Source organism: Spermophilus citellus (assembly GCF_964194105.1).
Source record: "Spermophilus citellus genome assembly, chromosome: 3".
NCBI classification, from domain to species: Eukaryota; Metazoa; Chordata; class Mammalia; order Rodentia; family Sciuridae; genus Spermophilus; species Spermophilus citellus.
In genome coordinates, this window is record NC_138184.1 from 135,130,429 (window position 1) to 135,157,361 (window position 26,933).

Consider the following 26,933-nt stretch of genomic DNA (forward strand, 5'->3'; position numbering starts at 1 on the left):
ATGTAAATAGAGTAAACAGTCCAAATAAAATACAAAGATTGTAGACTGAATTCAAGAATCAGGATCCAGCTATATGGCGTTTACAAAAGATATTTACAATGTAAGAATCACAATAAAAGTGACAGATTCATTATAAAATGTCACCTTTATTTCTAATAGTGATTCTTCTTTAAGACCTACTTTTATTAACATACTTGAGCCCTTTTTGTTTCATGTTCATACTTTATATATTTTTCCATCCTTCTAATAGCAGTATTTATGATTCTTACACTTAAAATGTGCCATTTGTAAACAAAAATTACTTATGCCTCTTCCCTTCAAATCCTACAAATTCAGATCACTTAACATCATTTATCCCACCACTCCATTTTATGGTTTTCATGCATATTAATTCTACATGTCTTTTAAACCCCATATTGACGTTTAATCCACAGTCATGTGTTTTTCCCACTTAGTCTTTATTCATTGCTCTATTTCTTCCTGCATTTCTGTGTTTCCATCCAGGACAATTTTGAAGAACTCCATTCACTATTTCTTCTAATGCAAGTTAATTCTTTCAGGTTGTGTGTGTGTTTGTGAAAATGTTTTCATTTTATATACATTATTAGGATTATTTGCAAGGCATAAAAACCTAAGTTCTCACTTTCTTTCAATACTTTGAAAATGTTATTACATTATCCTCAAGCTTTCATGATTGAGACTTCAGTCATTAACATTGCTACTGCTTCTTCTATTATGATTGTCTTTTTTTTTACTTTAGCTTATATATATATATATATATATATATATATATATATATATATATATATATATATATAGTTTTATGTTGTTTTGTGCTTGTAGTGTTTTTTTCTGTTTATGCTGCTTGGAGGTCCTCATGGTTTCTTAAATTTATTGGTTGATGTCTTTGGTCACTTTGGGAAAATTTTTAGTACTATCTTTGCAAATATTGTTTTGCCCCAATCTCTTCTCTCCTATCAGAGTTCAATTATATTTATATTAGATTTTCACTCTTTCTGTAACCTCTACATTTTGCTAAATTCTGATGCATTTTTCCGTCCCTGCTTCCACTGGATATTTTCAATTATTTTTGTTCAGTATCCTGTCTTTGGTTGTGGCTAAGCTGCTATAAAACCAACTTGTGGGTTCATAATACAAGATATAAAGTATTTTTAGTTCTAGAATGTGTAATTATTACTTTTTATAAATTTTATTTTGCTTATGGAATTTGCTCATAATCTGTTTCATTTTCTTTATCTTTTCCTCTATTTTCTTAAATTTGTGAACCATATTTATTTAAAAGCTTTGTTAATAGCATCTGTAGATGTATTTCTATTTTTTTTCCCTCTTGATCTTACCTTTGGCATGCCTAGTAATTCACTATTATGTTTTGCATATTTTGTTTCTAATAAGATAAAGTTTCCAAATAATGTCTTTTTCCTTCTAGGAAGGATCACCCTTTTCTCCAATATACTCAGATGATTTTGAATCAAGGTTTGTTTGCAGGCCTAGTAAGTTTTAATCTACCTTCAGGTCTCATTGGCCATCCTATATTTTTAACTGTCATTAAAACTGTTGTCCTTGGACCCAACATGGCGGCCGGGGAGGAAGCAGTATTTTCAGGATCTCCACAGTAACGCGATCAGAAAGACCCATTAATACACCTAGAATCTACCTACGGAGGAACCTCTAGCAAAATTCCGTGGAAAGGAGACCTGCCGGGAATCAGTAAGTTTATGAGAGGTGACAGTTTGTCCCAGACGAGTGAATCTTGGCCACGCGGTGCAGAGGTTCAGTCTCCCTGCCAGCCGCCGCCAAACGGCCGCCAGCGCCGCCTGCCTGGTTCTGCAAATGGCCCCCGGCGGCCGGGCCAGCGCGGCAATAAGGGTCCCCACCTGCACGGCAAACAGCCCCCCCGCCCACCCAGCTCAGGAGGCCACGTGAAGGGAATCTAACCAAGCCTTTATGAAATAGCGAACTGGGCTGCGTACGGGGGTTGCTGAACTGCTGAAACTGGTGCTCAGAGTAGCGGCTTTAATAGAGACTTTGCACAGCTTGTTAGAGCTCCTTTCACCATTAGTCTGTAGTGGACCACCCGGCCAAGCAGCAGAAAAAACAAAAAGATTGAAAAAGAGACGCTTGGCTCCCAGACGCTTTCCTGTTCAGAGCCGCGGGCGCTTTGCGCCCATCTGCTTCCTCTTTCACTTTGCTCCCTGCAGAGAAGCTGAATGGGTAATCAGCAGTGGATTGTAAGTACCTGAGGCAAAGAAAGCTCAGTACACCCCGCCCTTTTTTTTTTTTTTTTTTTTGAATATTGTCTATACAGGGAGAGTTAGTGGACTGAAATTGTTGGCTGGGCTGGGGTTTCGGGCCGAAAATCCACTCCGCGGGAGCCGCCATTTGCTTTTGGCATGCTGCCTTGATGGCCCTGTCTACACTGTCCAGCAGCCACATCTAGAGACTGGAACTGGGCTGCGTGCCGAGCCCTGTCCTCTGAAGGCTGGACCATGGCCTCAAGCGCCTCGGTCGCCTGTTCCCTGCTGCACCTTGGGGCAGAGCCTGCTCTGGGGTCGTTGGGCATCCCCCTGCGAGGGGACCCGTGCTCTGGAGGAGGGGGTTGGAGAGCCGCGGCGGCAGCCGCTTGGGCCCTGGGAGCTAGGCACCAGGCCGAGGAGCAGCGGAGGCCGCGGCGGCGCAGCTAAGGTCGTGAACAAGCGTGGCGCCCAAGAGCGCGGTTATCGCTCCCACCAGGGCTGACAACAGAGGTCCCTTGCACCAGCTACCAGGGGAGTTGCTACCTGAGGGCAAACAAATTCGCTGGGGGTCCTCAGCCCCAAGCCCTACAAACGTAGGGTCCGAGGGAGGAAAACAGAAAGGGTGTGCCCAGGCATCCTTGAAAACAGGGCTCCCAGGAGCAGCAGACCCGGCGTGTAGCCAGTAATGTGGTAAGCATCACAGGCGAGTGGGGCCTGGATTGAGGAACCACAAGAGAAGGACCTAGGCACTCAGGACTGGAGACTCGCACAGTATGGGAAGAAGAGCTGAGGCACAGTGATTGGTTCCCACCTATCAAGAGGAGAAGCCTGGCCCAGTGAGCATAGCTCCACCTACTGGAAGAGAAGTTAATCGAGCTCTATGACTGCATTTATTATTATTATTATTTTTTTTAATGATTATTATTAGTTTTTTTTTTTTTATTTTCACTTTTTGTAGTTGATGTTGTTGTTGTTCTTTAACTTTCTTATCAATGGTTTCATTTTTTTTTAAATTCTTTTTATTCTATTATTATTACTATTTTTTTAAACTTTAATTTCCATTTTTTAATACCATTATAATTTTTTTTTGTTTGTTTTAAATTTTTATTTTTTCGTTTTTTCTCTCTTTCTTCTCACTTTTTTCTTTTGTCTATTCATTTCTTTTCAACTTTCTTATTCCCCCTCTCTTGAACCCCACCTGCCTACACTCACTCTCTTTAGTGACTTCTTCCCTTCCCCTCTAATACCTCTCCTCCCAAGCATCAAATAAATTTATAAGAGTAAACAGTAACTCAGCAGTCAAACAGAATAAGAAGTATCATGAGCATAAAAAAGCAAGGAAGAAAAGGAGTACAAACAATGCAGGACAGCCTAAATATTCAGGAGGACCTGGAGTCATCAGAAAAAAGGCCATATAAAGAACTCAAGGAACACCTTAGACATATGGAAAGGAACCTTAAAGATCACATTGAAAAGGAATTACAAAAACAGATAAAAGAAGAAGTTAAGCATCTTTATCAGGAGATAGAGATTATTAAAAAAAATCAAACAATAATTCTAGAAATGAAGGAAACGATAAACCAAATTAAAAACTCAATCGAGAGTATCACTAACAGAGTGGAGCAAGTAGAAGCCAGAACGTCAGATAATGAAGACAAAATATATCAACTTGAAAAGAGTCTAGCCAACTCAGATAGGCTGGTAAAAAATCACGAGAAAAACATCCAAGAGATTTTAGATAACTTAAAAAAACCAAACTTACGAGTCATTGGGATAGAGGAAGGCACAGAGATTCATGCCAAGGGAATGAATAACCTGCTGAATGAGATAATTACAGAAAACTTTCCAGAAATAAAAAAGGAAACAGATATACAAATTGTAGATGCATACAGGACACCGAGCACACAAAATCACAGTAGACCAACGCCAAGACACATTGTTATGAAGCTATCCAATATACAGAACAAGGAGAAAATATTAAAAGCTACAAGAGAAAAGAGACAGATTACATTTAGGGGTAAACCAATAAGGCTGACAACGGATTTTTCATCACAGACGCTGAAAGCGAGAAGATCCTGGAACAACGTATTTCAAACACTGAAAGACAATGGATGCCAACCAAGAATTCTGTATCCAGCAAAATTAAGCTTCAGATACGACAACGAAATAAAAATCTTTCATGATAAACAAAAGCTAAAAGAATTTGTAGCCAGAAAACCAGCATTGCAAAGCGTCTTGAGCAAAACTCTACACGAGGAAGAAATGGAAAACAATAACCAAAACCATCAGCGGGAAGTGCCTCGGTAAAGACAGAGGAAGGGGGGAAAGCTAACCATGGAGAAACAAACTAAATTAGGGGGGGAAAAAAAAGATAAATAATCAAACATGGCAGGAAGTACAAACCATATATCAATAGTAACTCTAAACGTTAATGGCTTAAACTCTCCAATAAAGCGACATAGGCTGGTAACATGGATTAAAAAAACAAATCCAACAATATGTTGCATCCAGGAGACTCATCTGATTGGAAAAGACATACACAGACTCAAGGTAAAAGGTTGGGAAAAAATATACCAAGCACACGGTCCTCGTAAGCAAGCAGGCGTGGCCATTCTCATATCGAATAAAATCGACTTCAAGACTAAGCTAATCAAAAGGGATAAGGAAGGACATTATATACTGTTAAAAGGAACCATTCACCAACAAGACATAACAATTATCAATATTTATGCACCAAATAATGGCGCTGCGACGTTCATAAAACAAACTCTCCTCAAGTTCAAGAATCAAATAGACCACAACACAATAATCATGGGTGACTTCAACACACCTCTCTCACCATTGGACAGATCCTCCAAACAAAAGTTGAATAAAGAAACTATTGACCTCAATATCACTATCAATAACCTAGACTTAACTGACATATATAGAATATATCAACCATCATCAAGTGGATATACTTTTTTCTCAGCAGCACATGGAACCTTCTCAAAAATAGATCATATATTATGCCATAGGGCAACCCTCTGTAAATATAAAGGGGTGGAGATAATACCATGCACTTTATCAGATCATAATGGAATGAAACTGGAAATCAATGATAAAAGAAGGAAGGAAAAATCCTACATCACATGGACAATGAACAATATGTTATTGAATGATCAATGGGTTACAGAAGACATAAAGGAGGAAATCAAAAAATTCTTAGAGATAAATGAAAATACAGACACAACATATCGGAATCTATGGGACACAATGAAAGCAGTTTTAAGAGGGAAATTCATTGCCTGGAGGTCATTTCTCAAAAAGAGGAAAAACCAACAAATAAATGAGCTCACACTTCATCTCAAAGCCCTAGAAAAGGAAGAGCAAAACAATAGCAAATGTAGCAGAAGGCAAGAACTAATTAAAATCAGAGCAGAAATCAATGAAATTGAAACAAAAGAAACTATTGAAAAAATTAACAAAACAAAAAGTTGGTTCTTTGAAAAAATAAATAAGATCGACAGACCCCTAGCCATACTAACGAAGAGAAGAAGAGAGAGAACACAAATCACTAACATACGGGATGAAAAAGGCAATATTACAACAGACGCTTCAGAAATACAGAAAACAATTAGAAATTATTTTGAAAACCTATATTCCAATAAGATAGAAGAAAGTGAAGACATCGATAAATTCCTTAAGTCATATGATTTGCCCAGACTGAGTCAGGAGGAAACTCACAACTTAAACAGACCAATATCGATAGACGAAATAGAAGAAGCAATCAAAAAACTTCCAACCAAGAAAAGCCCAGGACCGGATGGGTATACAGCGGAGTTCTACAAAACCTTTAAAGAAGAATTAATACCAATACTTTTCAAGTTATTTCAGGAAATAGAAAAAGAGGGAGCTCTTCCAAATTCATTCTATGAGGCCAACATCACCCTGATTCCGAAACCAGACAAAGACACCTCAAAGAAAGAAAACTACAGACCAATATCTCTAATGAACCTAGATGCAAAAATCCTCAATAAAATTCTGGCAAATCGGATACAAAGACATATCAAAAAAATTGTGCACCATGATCAAGTAGGATTCATCCCTGGGATGCAAGGATGGTTCAATATACGGAAATCAATAAATGTTATCCACCACATCAATAGGCTTAAAGATAAGAACCATATGATCATCTCGATAGACGCAGAAAAAGCATTTGACAAAGTACAGCATCCCTTTATGTTCAAAACATTAGAAAAAATAGGGATAACAGGAACTTACCTCGACATTGTAAAAGCTATCTATGCTAAGCCTCAGGCTAGCATCATTCTGAATGGAGAAAAATTGAAGGCATTCCCTCTAAAATCTGGAACAAGACAGGGATGCCCCCTATCACCACTTCTATTCAATATAGTTCTCGAAACACTGGCCAGAGCAATTAGACAGACGAAAGAAATTAAAGGCATAAAAATAGGAAAAGAAGAACTTAAATTATCACTATTTGCGGATGACATGATTCTATACCTAGAAGACCCAAAACGGTCTACAAAAAAACTACTAGAACTAATAAATGAATTCAGCAAAGTGGCAGGATATAAAATCAACACACATAAATCAAAGGCATTTCTGTATATCAGTGACAAAACTTCTGAAACGGAAATGAGGAAAAACACTCCATTCACAATAACCTCAAAAAAAAATAAAATACTTGGGAATCAACCTAACAAAAGAGGTGAAAGACCTATACAATGAAAACTACAGATCCCTAAAGAAAGAAATTGAAGAGGAGCTTAGAAGATGGAAAAATATACCCTGTTCATGGATAGGCAGAACTAACATCATCAAAATGGCGATATTACCAAAAGTTCTCTATAGGTTCAATGCAATGCCAATCAAAACCCCAATGGCATTTCTTGTAGAAATAGATAAAGCAATCATGAAATTCATATGGAAAAATAAAAGACCCAGAATAGCAAAAACAATTCTAAGCAGGAAGTGTGAATCAGGTGGTATAGCGATACCAGATTTCAAACTATATTACAGAGCAATAGTAATAAAAACAGCATGGTACTGGTACCAGAACAGGTGGGTGGACCAATGGTACAGAATAGAGGACACAGAGACTAAACCACAAAGCTACAACTATCTTATATTTGATAAAGGAGCTAAAAACATGCAATGGAGAAAGGATAGCATCTTCAACAAATGGTGTTGGGAAAACTGGAAATCCATATGCAACAAAATGAAACTGAATCCCCTCCTCTCGCCATGCACAAAAGTCAACTCAAAGTGGATAAAGGAGCTAGATATCAAATCAGAGACTCTCCGTCTGATAGAAGAAAAAGTTGGCTCCGATCTACAGATTGTGGGGACGGGCTCAAAATTCCTTAATAGGACACCCATAGCACAAGAGTTAATAACAAGAATCAACAAATGGGACTTTCTTAAACTGAAAAGTTTTTTCTCAGCAAGAGAAACAATAAGAGAGGTAAATAGGGAGCCTACATCCTGGGAACAAATTTTTACTCCTCACACTTCAGATAGAGCCCTAATATCCAGAGTATACAAAGAACTCAAAAAATTAGACAATAAGAAAACAAATAACCCAATTAACAAATGGGCCAAGGACCTGAACAGACACTTCTCAGAGGAGGACATACAATCAATCAACAAGTACATGAAAAAATGCTCACCATCTCTAGCAGTCAAGGAAATGCAAATCAAAACCACCCTAAGATACCACCTCACCCCAGTAAGATTGGCAGCCATGATGAAGTCAAATAACAACAAGTGCTGGCGAGGATGTGGGGAAAAGGGTACTCTTGTACACTGCTGGTGGGACTGCAAACGGGTGCGGCCAATTTGGAAAGCAGTATGGAGATTCCTGGGAAAGCTGGGAATGGAACCACCATTTGACCCAGCTATTGCCCTACTCGGACTATTTCCTGAAGACCTTAAAAGAGCACACTACAGGGATACTGCCACATCGATGTTCATAGCAGCACAATACACAATTGCTAGACTGTGGAATCAACCCAGATGCCCTTCAATAGATGAATGGATAAAAAAAATGTGGCATTTATACACCATGGAGTATTACGCAGCACTAAAAAATGACAAAATCACGGAATTTGCAGGGAAATGGATGGCACTAGAGCAGATTATGCTTAGTGAAGCTAACCAATCCCTAAAAAACAAATACCAAATGTCTTCCTTGATATAATGAGAGCAACTAAGAACAGAACAGGGAGGATGAGCAGGAAGAAAAGATTAGCATTAAACAGAGACATGAGGCGGGAGGGAAAGGGAGAAAAAAAAGGGAAATTGCATGGAAATGGAAGGAGACCCTCATTATTATACAAAATTACATATAAGAGGTTGTGAGAGGAATGGGAAAAAAAACAAGGAGAGAAATGAATTACAGTAGATGGGGTAGAGAGAGAAGATGGGAGGGGAGGGGAGGGGGGATAGTAGAGGATAGGAAAAGTAGCAGAATACAACAGTCACTAATATGGCAGTATGTAAAAATGTGATGTGTAACCGATGTGATTCTGCAATCTGTATTTGGGAAAAAATGGGAGTTCATAACCCAATTGATTCTAATTTATGAAATATGATTTGTCATGAGCTTTGTAATGTTGTGAACATCCAATAAAAAAAAAAACTGTTGTCCTTGACCCCTATTTTCTGATAGATATGGACGGCATCTAATCATTTTCTTATAAAATTTCTGATGTCTCTGCTATGCTTTCCAAAAGTTTTCAGGTCAAAGATCTTAGTCTCCCACTCCAAAAATTCCCAGAATTCATCAAAATGTCCCCCCAAATTGGTGAACAACTTCAATTCTCCAGTCACAGCCCTGAGTTTAAAAATGCCATCTTGTAAAAAGGAGCTACTTAACAATTTGAGGTTTTCTTTGTTCTGGAATCTCAACCTCTTCATTCATTGCCTCAGCTCTATCATGCTGTCTTCAAGCAAATAACTACTGTATTTTATTTAGCTTTTAAGATTATTTTAGCTTGAAGCTTTCATCAGCCAATAGCCATTCTATCCCATGAAGATGCAGAAACTAATATAAATTTTAATGTTTTAAAAGTGCAATAAATCCTTACAGTCTTGAACTCAATAATTCAACAAAAAAGGTAATTTCCATGCAAACATGCAAAGATTAGTTCTCAAAGTTTCATAAAATTTATATTTTATTAAATGAATAGGTTATAGTAATGTACTTTGGAAATTTTGAAGTATACTATCTCCTGCACACAGTAGGTGTAGGCATTCTCTATAACATCCTCATTTCACTCTTTGAGCTTTGGTCACAATGGCCTTGTTCCAGGTGCTCCAATGCCTCAAGTTTCTTTCACCTCCTCCTCTGATCCACCCTCCCTCTATCTTTCCTCTCCTCCTCCTTCTTCTTTGCCTTAGGAATACTACCTCTTCTCTCAAAATCCATTACCTAGCTATCTAGAAGACCTTACAGCTATTGTTAATTCCTTAGAAATGCTGTGTCTCACACCCATACCAGGTCAGGTCTGCCTGACCTTCTTTTTCAGAATTCTCTCTAAAAGTAAATAATTACATGAGTAAATGAGTACTGGTTGCTGGCATCTCTCCACCCCTACCCTCAAATTATAAATTCCATGAAGAGAAGAACTGTGTGCATTTTTTCCCATTCTTGTTTTCATAGCAGTCGTCAACACACAAAAGATGGTCCCTAAATATTAAGTGGAGGGATAACTAAAGGTCTATCTAAGTTAAGCATAGCTTCAATTCTTATATCCGCTACTGTTTGCATTGTTACTATGAGAAAATTACCTAATCTATATGAGGCTTATTTTGCTCATCTAAAATGTAATCCCTATCTCATATAGAATTATGAGACAAATTAGATAATTTATGCACTAAGTTAAAATAATATATAACATGATCACAGATTAATATCAATTGCTCTATGAAATAAGAATAAACCCAAAGTATGAAGCGGAAACATCTTCCAGCCTAACTAACCTCTTCGGGCTGCTAAAACCCTGCAACTTTTTGCTCTCCTGTGAGGAACAGAAAATTGATTTGACACAGCTGAAACAATAACAGTCATGGATGCCAATCACAACACCTTCTTTCTGTGGCTGTCCCCACCAATGTCCCTAGTTCATGTGCAAGGATAAATGCTATGAGTTCTGGTGACGTCACAATTATTCCCCGTATCTAATGTGTCTTCCTTTCCAAAAATCTAGGACATTCCTTGCCAGGCAGCATGAGAATAAAAGCAGGTATGGCCACATTGGCTAACCCTTCAGCTAGCCAATTACATGGAACCAGCACCACATCTTTCCAGCCCAGACCTATCCACATATTATGCTACCCATTGTTGACTTGCCACCCAACATCTGGTTTTATTCTCTGTCTGACCTGACAAACTCTGGCTCACTCCCCACCAAAACTCTGACTCAGATTCAGCAATCCTGACCTCACAATTGAGTGTTTCCCAAGTAAACTTATTGTCAGTACTTTCTCTCAAAATTATCTTGCTAGATAATACTCCTTTCAAATCTCAGCTTCCACATTTCTTCTTACTTCTTTCCTGTGGCTGAAGTTCCACCTCAAATTTTGGAGCAACCAGTTTCCAATCAGGAAGGGTTTATACACATCTCAGGAGATTCTGCAGGAGCCATTTGCTATTCCAATCCTATCCTTATGGCCCATCCAGTTCTTGCAAAAAAGTCTTACTCTGCTTCCTTATCCCATTTCTATTGCTGGTACCCATTAGCTGTTCTGTTTACCTGTACATGGGCCATCATGATCTTCATAACCTATTGGTTGTCCCTGCATTATATTCTTGATGGCCAAGCTCCTTGATCCCACCTGCCTGTGAACACCTCCCCTGAGGCTGGGTCCTGACAGGTTTTTCCAGATGCTGCCTATGAGCCTGAATGGACCTAGCTTGTTGCTATGTTCTTATTTCTATTTTTATGTTGTTTTGCCCACACTTAATCAGGACATTGTGCACAACTCCCAGATGGTCTGCCTCCAAGTCAGCTTCTTCATTCTGCCCCGTAGATACCAGCTAAAACAATCCTTGAGCTAAACTGGGCCTGCGCTCTTCCACTCTGCCTGCTGGGGGCACACTCTCACTTCACATCACTCCTAAGAAGCCAGGCTTTGACTCTCCTAGGTAACACAGTAAGAAAAGAGAGGGGAAGTTAAAAAGTCCTTTCTGCCTAGAGCATGTTCCCCTTTTTTAAAAAAGAAGTCTCTTCTTCTTTGCCTCTTCTACAAGGAACTTGCTTTTTTATTATTCTCTTGGAGACAACTTTATCCTATATAATGAACACCCTACATCCAAGATGACTCACAAGCTTTTGAAAGCCAAGCAGGAAGTAGAATAGGGCCAAAGGAGGAAGACGATGCAATTAAAGCTATGGAGATCACAGGTAGTCCGGGAGGCCAGATAAGGATTGGAGCCCAATTTCTTCCACAGAAGAAAAAACAAGAATGTATATGTGCAAGAAGTATTCCTCTGCATCTAAGGATTGGTGGGACTTTTTAATTACTGGACCTGAAATTCTCTCTCTCCTTTCTTTCTCAGAGATGATTCAATCTTCTGTATGGATGACTAGCTTGCAGCCATGACAAAGCATGTCCAAGAACACACTAACAGAGCAGGATGGTGACCTCCCTACCTGTGAAGATTCAAGGTTATTGCTACATTTTCACATAAGCCTCTTCTCTCATCCATAAGAAGAAATAGGCATGCGTTGCCAGTAACCTTATTTTATCAATATTGCCTTGAAGAATTGTATTTTCCACATGGAAGTTGAAACATTGAAATACGAAAATAATTTTAATCTGACTCTTTATTTTAGTTGCATTATATTGATCTTGAAGGTCAAATTTCTTTGTACAGTGATACAAAGACATTTTCAATAGCAATTGATAACAACAGCAATTCAACCAAAATGAACGTGTTCCTTTGAACCTAAACTATTAAATATTACATTATCTGTTCCTTTGCGTGTGTGATGGATTTGGATGCCTACAAAGGATGGAGGAAACTTCAAGCATCTGCACATAAAAGAAAGTTCAAAGCTTAAAAACCTTGGAAGGAAACGTCTCCATTACAATAATTTGAGCACACACAAAAACAATAAATGCTGTTCAGAAATGTGTTCAATGTCTCGCTTCAGAATAATAGCTTACAAATGAGAACAGGCACCGAGGCTGTGGGAAAGCCACAATGTCTGAGAGATGCTGTGGGCTGTGAAGCAGTGACTTACTGGATATGTGACAGACAGGCCTGAGAGATGAATATCACATCCAGGACCTGGGTACCCGGAACAACTGAGCCAGCACCCATAGTCACCATGTTCAAGGACCAGCACTGTTCCTGGATTTAAAGTGCATTACATGCAAAACTCACCAACTGTGATGAAACAAACACCCTCTTAAATGAGAAGCCATTTCTTCTCCTGAGTGTTAAGTTTGGATTATATGAATTTTAATTTTTCAATATTTAGGCTCAAATTTTGTTATTTTCCCTGAGCTTTGGGATATGGACACTCTGAAGAGGAAAAAAAGGAATTAAAAAAAAAAAACCTAGGAGGCATCTAGTATAGAATGTTCTAGACATACTTTTATGACTTAAAAACTCCACCTCACACCCAATTTTCACAGAAAAAATAATAATAACATATGCACTAGCCCAGAATTTGACACAAGTTGAGTGGTTAGTGTTTCTGTAATGATTCAACAAACTCATGAAAGAAAAAAATAGGATGTCAAGAAGATGATGGAAGGAAAAAGAAGGAAGACAAGAGAAAAAAGGAGGAGGTGGGGAAAACAAAGGAAAGGGGCAGGAAGGAGGAGGAAGAGGGTAGAGGAAGAGAGGCTCTGAAGGTCCCAGCAGCAATGCTGTTGTCATTCTCAGGCTCTGAGCCAACTATGGTATTTTCCTGAATTTGGGCCTTTACATCAAGAAGTGATTAAAGCATTTTATCTATTTACCTAGTTGGCTGTTTAATACAATATGAACCATTTTCCAACAAAGGCAGCCAATTCATTTAAGACTTGAAGAAGGCAATGGATGTCTTGGAAACAATCCATTACCAATACAAGGAACCAGGGATTTAAAAAAAAAATTAACATTTACTTTATCATTCAGTTTTGATATCTCACCCATGTGTCTTCATTGTATTTCCTCTTTCCAAAATATTCTTCCCTATTCTCATGCTATTATACATCCCTGATGTGCAAACTCAGATTCCATATCCTTCAGGAGCCCTTGCCTAGCCCTGCAGACATTCTCAATTGCTTTCTTCCTTCCTTATTTCATATTTTAGTCACTTGTGGACCTCTTGATTTTGAATTTCCTTCAATGTTAGCATAATTTTATAAAATAGTGGACACAGGTTGTTAGTTGAATGAATAAAATAATGATGAAAAAATTATTGACCTCTTTACTTTCTTTGATAGAGCCACATTTGGTTCAAGACCAGTAACTAATGTCAGGATCCCAGAAATAAACAATGGGTCCTGAGTAAGCTCTCCCAAGGAAGCATGGCTGTCTCTCTGGCAATGTGTGGACCACCTCATCCTAGACATGAACCTCTCCCTCCTAGGGAGGGACCTCTTCTTTTTCTCTGCAATTGACTTCAGAAGTCTAGAAAGAAGTCTTGCCTCAAACTCAAGTTTGCTTGAGTCCCGTCCACTCTCATTTTCCGACTTAAAACACTTCGGTTTCTAAAAGAACATATTTCATTCTGTATATATCTTTTTTTAAGAGAGGAGAGAGAGAGAGAGAGAGAGAGAGAGAGAGAGAGAGAGAGAGAGAGAGAGAGAGAGAGAGAGAATTTTTCAATATTCATTTTTTTTAGTTCTCGGCAGACACAACATCTTTGTTTGTATGTGGTGCTGAGGATCGAACCCGGGCCGCACGCATCCCAGGCGAGCGCGCTACCGCTTGAGCCACATCCCCAGCCCTCATTCTGTATATATCTTGATAGATAGATAGATAGATAGATAGATAGATAGATAGATGCATCTCCTGATTTACCTATTAGCACAATATATTGGAACAGGGTCCATTGGTTTTTGTAGCTCTAAACCAGCCTCTCCCAATCCTGGTAGAGCACTAGGATTCTGTCATCTTGCCTGCATGATTTTTTCTTGTTTTGTTCTAACTTCAACCCACACACAGGAGAGCTCCTTGGATTTACCTAAGACTTGGTTAATGGCAATTTCCTTGTGTCTTGCCAGTTCCCTTCCCATTGCCTTGCCCACAATGTTTCTTGGGCCTCAGTGGTCATTCCTCCATTGCCCAAAGACTACCCCAACCTCAGAAGTGAGACATGGAACTGGTTTCTGTGGTTCTTTTACAAAAATCTACGATAGAACCAACATCAGAGACCAGCCTACTAAATTAGAGTCCTACAAAGTTTTCAGAATCCTCCAAAATAATGTTAAGCAATCCACATCCTTATAAGTGTATAGACCACAGTTACCAGGACTTATACCCTTTTCAAAACAAAAGAGCACCTATAATCTTGGATTTCTCACTTCACTTATTAAACAAATAATATAATTTTTAAATGTTTATTGTATAGTAGGTAGGAAAGATTCAGAAATGGAGTAAACATCATTGCATTTATATCTCTTTCCATTTGGCAAGAGAGATAGAGATACGTAGATTATTAAAGAAACCCCTATAGGGAAGTAAAAAAGTGCTGTAAAATTTCAGAAAAGAGGGTAGTTATTTTAAGATCCAGTCACAGTGAAGGTATCAAAATGAGTACAGGTATTTGATGGGTACTCAATCTTGAAGGATGAATTGAAGTTCTGGACATAGAGAAAAGATAAAGCACTCAAGCAAAGAGTCAGAGTAAAGAGTGGATGCATGTTTAGGGGATTACCAACAGCCAGAAACACCTGAAATTTAAAATACATTACTGAAATACAGACGAGTGCGTGCAGATGAGGCTTACCCACTATGTTGCCACACTCAAGATTTCCTATTCTATACTGAAAAATATGAGATGCAGTGGATTTTATAATCTCAAATAGCATTCAACATTTCAACTTCAAAAACATTTTGATAATAAAGGAAGAGTTAGAGAAGGGCAAGATAGAAGCATGATATCATTAGCTGGCCATTATGTCAGTCAAGTTTAAATAGTATTAGGATTAGCATCAGTCAGCGCCAGTTCCAAACTAAACAAAAATTGAAAACATGGGTTGGAAAGGAAAGTTTGTGCTTGAGATTCTTCATGGCAAGTGGTGAGATCATCAGATCAAGTACAAACATTAAAAGAAAAGAAATAATCACTAAATGTTTTAGGAAAATAAATGCCACATTAGATGGAGACCAAATTCCTCAGGCAAAATAACCAAGACTAATTAGTAAGCTAAAAAAGGCAAAACATCTATAAATGCCCTCAGAGGAAAGAGAATGATGTTAAAAAAAAGACTCCGTTGTTACTGAAGTTTTTTTTTAAAAATGTCCTTCTTCACAATCAGTGAACTTACAAGAATATTCAAAGAGATCTACAAAGATGGAATAATAATAACAAAAAGGTCAAGGGATGAAAGATAAAAAGAAAAGGTAAGAAACTCCTAGGGCAAAACTAGAAGTTCCAACAACCAGGAGACAGAAAAATGAAGTGGAATACTTAAATAAGTAAGAATATTTACTATGCATAAAAAGATGAAATTTTTGTTTTGAAAGAGCCTACTGATACTGTGCTAACTAATAGAAAATTCTCATATTTAGACAAATGAAGATGGAATGTCAAATCACAGAGAACACATTTTCATATTCACATTGATGTTTAATGAGCATCTCAAACTTCAAAGCTGGATACCACTCCCACATTCCCAGATAGACACAAAAGTTGTTCCTTCAAAGACCTCCCAGCCTCTGTTAGTAGTGACTTCACTTTCCAGTTGCTTTATTGAAAGCTGGCATTCCTCCCTGATTTTTTGTTTTCTTCCCAAATTCACCACCATTTCTATCCCCTTTCACACATAATAGTCCACTAGGATTTCTAGGTACGATTATTTTTATATAGAGGACATTACTGGTATAATTGCAAAATATTAACAGAGCCTGCAGATTAAGTAAAAGAATTTCATCTATGCTACTCTCCTAAACTTGATCATTGTATGCAGTTATATAAAAGAATATCTTGTCTTTAGAAAATGTGCACTGCATATCATAGGGATAAAAGCATCATGTCCTTGGTTTCTTTTCAGATTGATCCAAGAAATTATAATAGACATATTACATATAATATAATATATATATGTATATGTATATATAATATATATATATATATATATATATATATATATATATATATATATATAAACATGAAAAGTCAATGTAGTAAAAATTAAAATTGGGGATTTAGGCAAAGCAGGCATTGACGTTCCTTATACCATGCTTACAACATTTCTGTAAATGTCCTGTGTAAAAATTATTTCTAAATTATAATATTACAAAATATTAAATTAAGTAAATCTGGGATTGGTCTACCTCTCACCATGCACATTGCTATGAATGTGGCTCAAGTCACATCACTGATTCCTGGGATCATAACAGCAAACTCAGGAATCCTCTCTTATTCTACTCTCTTACTGTACTGTTTCTCTTACAGTGTATTCACAACTCTATAACCAGAGTAATCTCTCTAAAGGTAAAGCAGAAAATGCCATCCTTCTTCTCCCAATCCTCAATGGCTTCTCATCTTACTCAGAGTCCAATTAAGATTTAGAAATGGTCTATACAGTCCTTCTGGATGTAAGTGATCCTTCTCATTCTCTATGTCTTTGATCTTACCTCCTATAAGTTTCCACTTCATTAATATATGCCAAATAAACATGATAACTACTTGCTTTCTTCAAACAGCACTGGCATGCCCTGCCTCAGGTCCTATTCACATGAAGTTCTTCCTATGTGACTCCTCTTTTCCCAGAAATCACAGTACTTACATGCTCACCTCCTTAATGCCTCCAGTCACAGTTCACTTTTTCAGTAATTTTCTTTAATGTTGATACTTAGCCACTTCTAACCATCACACCTCTTATGATTTGGATATGAGGTGTTCTCCAGAAGCTCCTGGGTTAATACAGGCATCTTTGGAATCAAAATGATTGTATTTTTACAATCGTTTACAATGATTTACATCTAAAGAATCTAATCCATCCATCCCAGTTTGAATGAACTAATTGGGTCGTGATTGTAGGCAGGTGGGTATGGATGCAGGAAGTGGGTCACTGGGAGCATGCCCTGGAAGGGTTTACCTTTCCTGTGGCTGTTCCTGTGCTCCCTACACCCCATCTTTCCCTGCAGCCATGAGGTAAGTATGAGGTGATCATGCAACACACCCTGCCACCATGATGATCTGCCTCACCTTGGGCCCTGAGTTATGGACTCAGCTAACTGCAGACTAACCTCTGAAACCAAGAACCAAAATAAATTTGCTAATAACACAGCACATGGTTTTCTCCTGTGTTTGTTTTCCTTGTTGCTCCTTCCATTGGAATTCAAGCAACATGAGGACAAGACATCTGCTCTGTTCACATTTTTACCTTTAGAATCTGGAACAGTGCCTTTGTGTAACAGCCTCTTGATAAACAATTGCTGAATGAATGAAACCAGACTTCTTCCAAGTTCCCAGAGAGCACAGAAACATCAGAAAATCTATGAAAAAAAAGTATAAACAGTCATCAGAGTTTGACATATTGAACGTTGGAAAAATATCTGAATGGTTTTGAAATACTATTTTGAATTGGAAATTCTTCTTTCTACCAAATTAGTATTCAAGAGAGTGAAGAAGAGAGGCATGCTCTGACACACAAATACTCAGAATATTTATCTCTCTGGGATATCCCCTGAATTAAGAATGTATATTCCAGCTAAATGAAAAAAAAGAAAGAAAACATATAGGATGCCAAAAAATACAGTAGTAAGCTAAAGTATAAGTGAAACAACACAACTAAATCTAAAATGTTAATGACAACACAAAATTAAAATTCCTATGGGTTTCAACATAGTGAGAGTGGGGAACATAAAACAAAGGGTGTATGCCAACATTTTTGTTTTACCAGGAAGGAAGTTGATATTGCCATTTAATGGACAAGAAATTGGAAAGTGTGAGATTAAACTCTTGATGAAAATTTCAGAGCAATTGCTTGGTGAACAGAAGTTGGTATCTGGCTTACAAATTACTCAAAGGAAAAAATGAAGCACAGCAAACCAAATCAATCCAATCAGAGGCAGGAAGGAAAAAAGAAAACAGAAAACAAACAAGCAATCATAGTGCATAAACAAGTTTAAAAAGAAAATAATAAAAAGTCAACATCTGAAATTATGCTCAATATGAATGATTTATAATTTGTTCCTTCTTCTACTTATAAAAAGGAGAAATTATATCTACAGGTTTGTGAATATTCTAAATCCCAATTGAATTGTATGCTTTAAAAGGGTGAGTTTTCTTTCCCCGTGCATGTAGGAATATGTAACAAATCTCATTATTATGTACAATATGCCAATAAAAAATAAATTAAAAATAAAGAAAGGACAAATATTATATTTGGTGAGTCATCTCAGTAAAGTCATCATTTAAAAAGAGAGAGTCTGTGTCTAACCTGAACCTTGGTGATGAGGAAGGAGAGGAAAAAATATAAAGAAATAAGACAGAGCAGGTGGAGGTAACTCAGTGATAGATCATATGCTTATCATGCGCAAGGCCCTGGGTTCAATCCCCAGCACTCCTGCACCCATATCCCCCCAAAAAGACAGAGACTCAACAGTACTAATGACTACCCTCATGTCTGGGGCAGAGCAGAGAAGTACTATCTGGACAGCTCAGTGGCAGTACTCAAGAGCTCTGGAAGACCCGGAGACCCTGATAAAAGGTCTTTCTGATCTTATCACTCATTCTTCTTTGCTCCTGACTCTGTCCTTGGATTCCTTTTATCCTACTGCATGCTGAACAGATGGGTCTATGGATCCTACCCCTGACCACTCCCTACAAGGGAACCAACCCTACTCATTGTCTTCACAGTGCTTCCCACTATCATCTTGCTTTTTTCTCACCCTTCTCCAGACCCATCCCTGTTCCCACTGTGACTCCAAAGCAGAATGGACACTTGTACCATAGATCAGAAGGCAAAAATCACGGAAGCATAGTGATAGAGTGAAGCATGGTGATCACAACTGCTGTTAAAGTGAGGAAGACACTGAGCCCATGCAAGGACCTTAACACAACTGGATGGTAGCTAAATCTCAAGTCCTGGTTTCCATTCCAGAACTGTTCCCATGATGTGGCACTGCTACAGGTGGACTCCAGAGACCCAGGGAGGTGGAAGCCAGCATCTATATGGCAGAGCCCTGATTTAAGTCCACCCTGATACTCGCCCTTCCAGGACAGAGCCAGGATTGATATACAACACAACTAGAAGAGACAGAACAGATTTCCTAACATGAGATTGTTGGTGGATAAATGGCTACCCTGCCTTCGAAATAGCCTTACAGCCAATTACATTTTGTTATTTTTGCTGAAAAAGAATAGCAGCAGTCACTTTAATCACTCACTATGGGAAAATCAAACAGCAGTTTATCCAAAATGTATTGACAAAAGACTCTGGGATGACAGCTCCCACATTAAGGACCATCTCAGGGTAGCTAAAAAATAAAAAACAAAAAAAAAGAAAGAAAAAAAAAACAAAGATGTCTAAAAATATCAGGAACAGGTGAAATACAACAATAAAAATCAACTGCAAAAATCCATTTGAGAGAATGATATGCCTAAGTAGCATACAAAAAGTTCTCCCCACACACGTCATTTTTTTTTCCTTTTTGTACTCTGTCATAGTCATCTTCCTATTCAAAGACTGTTACAGATGTTTGAAAGGAATCTCTTGGGTCTTCCACTACAGTGGCAAACAATTGCTTAGTTAGGCACCTTTGAATGAAAGACCTGCAGCTAATCAAAATACCCATTTCCACCAAAGAACAACATTCTATCATTTCTCTATTCAATTCTATTATTTCTCCTATCACTTGAGGAGTTAAACATGGTACTGACTTTGTAACTGGTGATGATGTCTTTTGGTTAACTAGAAGAGAAGCAGAAGTTGAGGTCTAAACTCTGTGAGGTTGAAACTCAGAGGCTTTGTGTTTTTATAGACAGAAGCCTAAATTGCTCGGCAAGACACATCTAACACCTGTTTCACCACCTGCTTCTTTACAAGGACCAGTCCACGAACTTTCCATTCCTGGGAAGAGCTTTGCACAGATCTTTGGTCTAGAAGTATGGAGATGTGCAGTGACTTCTGATCCTCACTGATGTCCCCCAGCCCAATATAGTTTAGATATGAGGTATCCCCCAAAAGCTCATATATAAGACAAGTGCAAGGTTCAGAGGTGAAATGATTTGTTTGTTAGAGTCGTAACCTAATCAGTGGATTAATTTTTAAATGAAGGCAGGTAGGGTGTGGCTGGAGGAGACAGACCAGTAGGGACATAACTTTGAGATTTATATTTTGTCTTTGGTGAGTGGAGTTCTTTCTGTGCTTCCTGAATTCCACGTTTTGAGCTGCTTCCCTCTGCCACACCCTTGTGCCATAATGTTCTGCCTCACCTCAGAACAAAGCAATGGATTTGGCCATCTATGGGCAGAGACCTCTGAAATGGTGAGCCTCAAATAAACTTTTCCCCCTCTAATTGTTTCTGTCAGGTCTTTTGGTCACAGTAACAAGAAAGCTAACTAAAATAGACGTCTACTAGAACTATTGCTCCAAAGAAATTTCTTGATTTCCAGAGATTGTGAATTGTTCTTAAGAAATAAGTCTGTGAAGTGGTGTCTGGAATTCTTGGGTGACCTGTGATGCTGTGGCAGAGTTACCACCTTTGCCACACCATCTCGCCTACCTAATACCCAATCTCAAAAGATAGAGAAGCAATATGCCAGAGAAACATGTTTGTGTAAATATTTAAAGGAGAAGGGCTTCAGACAGACAAATGTGAATATTGTACTCCTCCCTTCTCTGTGGTTTCACGTTCCACAGTTTCAGTTATCCACAGTCAACTGTGGTCCAGAAACATTATATGGAAACTTTCCAACCTGAACAATTCATAAGCTTTAAATTGCATGCCACTCTAGAAAGCATGATGAAATCTTACACTCAATCCTTCCAAAGACATGAATCATTTCTTTGTCCAATGTGTCCATACTGTTTATACTACCCACTCCTTAGTCACTGAGTAGTTATATATACTTTCAGATCAACTGTCACAGTATCACAGTGATCATGCTCAAGTAACCCTTAGTTTGTTTAATAACAGTTCCAAAGCACAGGAAAAGTGATGCTGGTAATTTGCATATGCCAGAGAAAAGTCATAAAGTGCTTCCTTGAAGTAAAAAGAAGAAGCTTCTTGACCTACAAAGGATAGAAAGAAAAACTTATGCCAAGGTTGAAGCTGCTGACATCTAAGGTTAGAAAACATTTTCACTCTCTGAAACTGTGAAGAAGAAGAAGGACAAATATTGTACTAGTCTGCTTGTTACACCTCAAACTGCAAAATATATTGCAACAGTGAGTGACAAGGACTTATTTAATATGGAAATGGCATTAAGTTTTAGGGTTTGCTGTATCTGCAGTTTCAGCCAGCCAGGAGGGGCCTCCAAATGTATCCTCTCAGGAGAAGAGGGGACTACTGTATTCAGCAATAAACTCCATGAGGCACCAAAACATAATGAAGCAGGAACAGGAAATCACAAAAGAATGCTATTTTCATGACCATCCACAGAATCATGGTAGACTATTACTAGACTATTTCACTAGACTCATCACTAGACTATTTCATGCATTTACTTGTCCACCTCCTCATCTGCTTCAACAGCAGTTTTATCTCCCCTTAGCGACTCCCAGAATTTTATTACCTTTTCTTTTCAGTGTTTCTTTTTATCTTATTACAAAACGAGGCAACACAATTAAATAAAGAAAAATTAAATAAGCAGAAGAATTTTTCCACCCTTTCAAATATTTTCATATATTCCCTGCTAGTTTCTTTCTAAGCATGTTAGTGTGGTAGTTATAATCACATTGTACCTCAATTTTCAACCACATATTTCTCACTAGCAATTTATCAAAGTACTGAGCCTTGATGTCCCTGTACTTTTCAATGATTACATAATATCTCATCAAGTAGATGCTTCCAAAGTTATTTAATCAAATTGGCAGGGATGGTGTGTTTCCAACTTACTGTTGTTATAAGGAACTATGATAAATGCTTTTGCAATTTAAGCATTTTACATATTTTGGATGATTTCCAGAAGGTAATGTCCAAGAAAAGTGTGGTCATCCAGCATGGAAATATTTATAGATATAGATTTATAGTGCCAGATTTCCATTGAAAAATACAAAATATGACTTAAAGTCAAAAGTTTATTCCTGCTTTCTAATTTAAGTTGTTCATATTAAGTGGTTTTAAAATATGTAACCCAGATGACTTCAATCAGCCAACAGTCTTTACTCCCTGTTCTTGTAGGCAAAATTCTAAAATGAGCAAGAGGAAAGTACCATCCTCAAGTAACTCATCAGCCTTTGAAACATACATTAAATTCTCAGGCTTCAGTGAGCTAAGCCAAGGGTAAACGAAAGTTCTAAAGGTGTTCTTCTGTTCAAATGGTGCCTCTCTTTCACACCCAGAAAGTGCCCAGGTAGTACCCATTGGCTTCCACCTTGGAGGCAAATATAAGCTGCCAGTAAGTTCAGATGCCATGCAAACAGAAATGCTGAGGAGGACCAGAAATGGAAAGTGATTTTAGCAAATGTGAACCCCTTTATTGAGGGAAAGAAGGCACTCCATTTGGAGAATTAACCAAAATCCATGATAGGAAAGCACTACACTCCCAAAGTGAACTTGATAGATCAGCTCATTCAGATCAAAGCTACTTTCTTCAAATCAAAGCTCCCGAGAAAGTAGCCAGGTAAATCTGTTGAGGATCATTCTTATTCTATTCCTGTCCCAGATACCTCTGGGTTTATCATTTCTCACCCATAATGAGTGCATCTGTGGCAGCACAAGTGGTTGATAATTATAGAGTGTCAGGTCCTGAGTGCCTTGTCCATTCCTGACACTATGATGGAATTTCATGTTACTTGAAATCCTCTCAAACCATCTTTTCATCCAAAATATTAGATGAAGAAATTGAGGCTCAGAGAAGTTAAGCAATTCTCCCAGATTTTCTCAGCTAACAATTGGCAGCACTGAAATGAGACCATCAGGATATTTGACTCTGAAGCCCATGTTCTGTGCCACCTGAGAGGTACAATGTCAGAGCCACTGACATTGCCATCCCCTGTGGGGGAAAAAAAAGAGAAAGAAATGGACATTGCTTCCCTGCTTTATCCATACTCTCTGTCTGAGCTGAGAATTCTCAGCTTATCAGTCCTTGGTTTCTCACTGCAGTGTTTATTTCTGTATGACCAGTTAAAAGGATCTCTAAAGGCAATTAATTTGAATATTAGCAGGAGTCTTGGAGAAATAATTAGAATGGGTTCACTTGGTATTCTCTAAAGCCAATAAATGTCTTGAAAAGCAGTTCATCAGCTTGCAATGTAAGAGGAAAAACAAAACTGCATTAAAATTTTGATTACCAAAATTAAATTTGTCCTAGAGAGAACACTGAGACTTTCTTAATTTCTCTTTATTTTTTTAATGTTAGGTCCTTGTCTCCCCTTGTTTGAGATTGGAAATTATGCTGAGAGATTGTTATAATAGGTCCTACCCACTAGCTCAGCCTCAGATGGTTGAGTCCAAGGAGGACCACATGTAGCCACAGAGAAGCACAAGGACTGTTACCCTGTGCCCAGCCATCCACACATGAGTGGCCAGATGTGGCCCCCTTATGGAAGTTCCAGACCTGAGACGTGTCATATTTCCTCTTCCTGCCTTCTACCTGGCTCCTGGTTCACCTCCCCGGGGTCCTTTTGTATCATCAGCCTCACTGAAACTCACCCAACTGCCCTCAATCTACACTCCTTTCTCTTACTTCATGGATCCAGCCATAGCTTAGATGTTCCTTTCTGACCAAGGACCATCCCAATACCAGCCACCCCTCAGATACTGGTTTTAGCCTGGCTCTGATGCTCTCGGGAGCATTTCCTCACCTCTTCCCTCCAAAAATTTAGCTCTTGCCCCCATACACAGGAATTGGAGTCTTTTCTGGCAAAAATCTTGGGAAACAAGAAGGATTGTGTCATTAATTTTTTTTTTCAGTTTCCCACTGAATTCTCAACTCCAGCTGCCTCTGAGCTGCACATTCTAAACATAGCCAGAGTGAACTCAGTTTAGACAGTTTGTTCTCATCTGACAACAGTGACTCATGATTGACAGATATGTGCAGCAAAGGGTGAGGGGTGCATGTCAATATTTTTGCAGAAAGTAACTAAGCTGCTAGGAACATGTTGGCCTCTGTACAAGAAGGCCAGAACCAAAATAGATCCATTATTAAACACAGTGAGATCCATATTAGATGATAGAATGGTTAGAAGAGCTAACAACCATCAATTCTCAATGCAGATATTCAAACATGGGCTGGAAAATTTTTTGACAGATTTTTGTACAGAAAACTTATCACCAAATCTGATGGTCAGATAAGCTGGCCAATGCTGAGATTCTATGACATGATAAAGACCTGGACTTTGTAGCCCTGTCTTCCTCTTTTTCTTAGCTCATACCAACTTCCATCTTGTACTCAAATTGCAGAATTACCATCTGATAATGCTAGTTAGCAAGAAGCCAAGGGCATTGTTTCGGGGTCCCACCTCTGATTCTGTAACATCTGAACCAGCTAAGTCTATGTGGACATTTTGAAGTACAAATTGCGGATGCTTATATCACAGCTTTTCTGGAGTATAGGAGAAAATTCAGATGATCTGGTGAAACTCCCCATACACAAACTGTAAAGCTTACTCTTTATGCCTCCAAAATGCTTGCTCCCCACACCCTGATCAGGGAAGCCTAATATAGCAGAGTATGGTGAATCTTAGCCCTGTTTGAGACACTGCATCCTCAAATTCTGTACTACTTGCGTGCATTGAAAACTTAACAATATCCTTTAGCTACATTTCAGTAATCCAGAGAGATCTTCATACTCTCTCTCTCATCTTTGTGATCTCAGAAAAGCCAAGACTTAAATGGATGCGGATGGGGTTCTAATACCAGTTCATCTATCATTCCTGCTGAGAAATGTTTCCTTTGATAACTAGCTACTTTTTCAGGAAGCAGCATGAACAGAAGTCGCTCTCTCTGTCTTAAATCAAGCTCATCAGCAAAAACAATTTTCTAACTGATATTTTCTCCAAAGTTTCTATTTTATCTTGAATCACTGTTTTCTTTCTCCATGGCATTTAATATGATGTCAAGTGGTAAATATACTTGTAGATTTGCATATTAATTGGAAATTCTCATCATTAGACTAGAACATCCATAAGGGAGGTGACCATGACCGTTTAGACCATCACTCGTTTGTCTCTGGGTACATAGAAAACACTAAATATTTTATTGACTATTTGCTTAAGGTTTCTCATATCCCTGGCTATTTATAATCTTTTCAATATAATGGATTTATTTTAGCTGAGAGAGAGAGAAAAATAAGTACTTTCTCAGGCTGAGACCAGAGCATTCGCTTCCTGGTGCATATTTTATTACACAATTATGTTCAGGAACCATATGAATAATTTTACTTAAGATACATGTGTTAGCCTAATTGATGTGCGAAGGCTGTATAGTAAATGAATGAAGGAAACAAAATAAAGCAAGAACAACTATCCTCAAGCAGCCTGTCGTTTAGTGAGGGAGACAGACCCCTGGAGTAGAAATACATGAAGGTAGCATAAGACCATGCCACGAGAGCAGAGTGGTGGGAGAATAAGCCAACCTACGGGAAGGAGTAACCCAGGAAAGCCTCAGAAGAGAAGCTGATGTTAAAGTAGAGCAGGAGGGTGGAAAGGACTTGGCAGACAGAGAAAGGGTGAGAAAGAAAGTGGAGACAGGAAATATCAGGGGATGGCACTGAATTAACTCATAGGGCAAATACCAAATGCATGTTAATGATCGACGTGATCTTCTCTGTTACAGTCTAAAGTATATCTATCAGCAAATATACAATCTCCATGTAGACTTTGACTATTTTCAGAGACATCCTCAATCCAATTAACTTTTGTGGGGGAAGGGATGTTTCGGTGTGAAATATATTTGCAATTCCTCTTTTCATTTCTGTTTTAGACCATATGCTTAAGACTCAAAGAAAATATAGCTTTCCCTTTCATTTACTTGGAAACAGATTTTTATTCTTCTTCTCACAAAGACTCGTCCATGTTTTCCCTGTTGATATCTACTCTATGTTCAAGATATAAAGTAAATCTGAACCTTAGTTGAAGACAGGTATAATTAGCAAGGCCCATCTGTCATCAGACAGTCATGGGCTGAACATGGCCTTCTTTCCCCACCATGGAAATCTGAGGCTCTCTGGCCAAGGAACTCACCTATATCTTCCTGGCAACCTTATATAAATGTAGACCCTAGTCAGTGCTCACAATATTTTCAGCCTCTTGGCAGGCATGTTATCCCTCTCCAGCATATGAAGGAAAACGTTCCCCTAAATATTTAGAAATAAAAAAATGTCAGTT

At 38.3% G+C, this 26,933-nt stretch overlaps 1 protein-coding gene across 2 annotated transcripts in view; it reads right to left on the bottom strand.

The window, feature by feature from the left end:
- Window positions 1-26,933, bottom strand: part of LOC308645836 (putative G-protein coupled receptor 141) — a gene marked incomplete at its 3' end in the record, with an annotated part of 61,387 nt that overhangs the window by 6,456 nt on the left and 27,998 nt on the right. For both annotated transcript variants that reach the window (XM_081288249.1, XM_081288248.1), the window contains one exon: window positions 17,820-17,931. The remainder of the gene's footprint in view (window positions 1-17,819; window positions 17,932-26,933) is intronic.